The following is a 1,484-nucleotide window of genomic DNA, read 5'->3' as shown; positions in this document are numbered from 1 at the left end:
ATGTAACTTTCTTTTTCTCGCAAATGGAGTTTAGCCTTTCATTCATCCCTATGGCCTTACTGAGGCTGAAGTGGTTGACTATTAGTCTTGGGAGAATGCCTATAACTATTGTATTATTGATCTTGTTCTTTTAAAAGTTTTTTTTTTTTTTTTTTTTTTTTCAATCCCTTGCTGTCTCATCAAAGGTTTTGTTTATCATGTAGTGTCTTTTCTTAGGAAAAAATCGTTTCCGGTTGCCTGAACAATAAAAGTGGTCTTGTTGTTCTCCGTTGTAGTTTTACTAACAATTTATTCTATCTTTTGTCCGTTGACATCTGGATAGAAACTGATCTTTCTCTTCCTTTTGGGGCCGAGGGTACACCCCTTGGTCCTGTACCATGGAGTTTCCGATTAGCGAAGGATTGTCTTTCTCTTCCTCTGCTAGAAGGAAGAATCTGTTTCTTGGTAGCATTAATATTTCTAATCTGTTGCTTCGTCTTGCCCTTTGCTATCCGTCCTCTAGTGGGTTTCATGAACTCTCAGTTTTTGTTGATAATTATTTCCTCATTAAGTTCTGTTCTTGATTTTACCTTATTATGTATCTCTTGAGTTTTACTAATCCCATTTTCTACAACGTCGTCTATGACTTCTTTGTGTCTTATTTCCAACTGATGGAACTTGGACATAATTTCTATCATTTGTTTTTTAAGTTCTTGGTTTTCTTTTTTCAGTTTTCCTATTTTCTGTTCCTGTTGGCAGAACAGACGTACACTATCACGGTGAAGGTTTGCAGTACACCTTTCTTTGAAGTCGACACCACATTTGTTTATCTGGCACTTTGAACATCTATGCTTTAATTTCAGTTTCTCACTCAACTCTAATTTCTATATGCTATTGTCTAATATATATTTATTGTGAGATCTTCATCAATTAATTCTTTACTTATTTGCTTTGTGACCACTAATATAAAAAGTGCGGATGGCTGATATTCCCCCACATGCTGCTGGATCCCCTTCGTCCCAGATGACTTTCCATCCACTTAACCAACAGTAAAGTCCCCTCAACTTTGGGCTGTCCCTAACGTGCCGCAGCTTAGAACTGAGCAGCACAAGGCAAAGGCCAGTTTTCTTGACAGGACTGACCGCAGAAGGCTAGTGATTACTAAGATTTTTATACATCCAAGAACAGCCAGACTCTTAGGTACAACTGACTGACTATTACCAAGAAGCAGCAACTGGGCTTTTTAGTTGGCCAGGACTCCAGCAAGGCACAAAAGCTGTCAACCTTAAGAGCAGTTGAGCCTATCTCAATAGGGGGCGGTCACTGGGAGTAGTTAGCTGTTACACGTTAAGAATGTGTTTTGCGGGGCACTAATGGCACTATTCCTTTCTTGTGGCCCCTGTCACGCTGGGATTTCTCCGTCCCAGTCTCTTGAAACCTGTGAGTGAGTTCCTATCCTTGTTTATAGAGATTCCAAAGCCTCTTCTATGACGAATGAATTAGTT

This window comes from Palaemon carinicauda, chromosome 6, assembly GCF_036898095.1.
Source record: "Palaemon carinicauda isolate YSFRI2023 chromosome 6, ASM3689809v2, whole genome shotgun sequence".
NCBI lineage: Eukaryota > Metazoa > Arthropoda > Malacostraca > Decapoda > Palaemonidae > Palaemon > Palaemon carinicauda.
Note: the sequence above shows the minus strand (reverse complement) of the source record.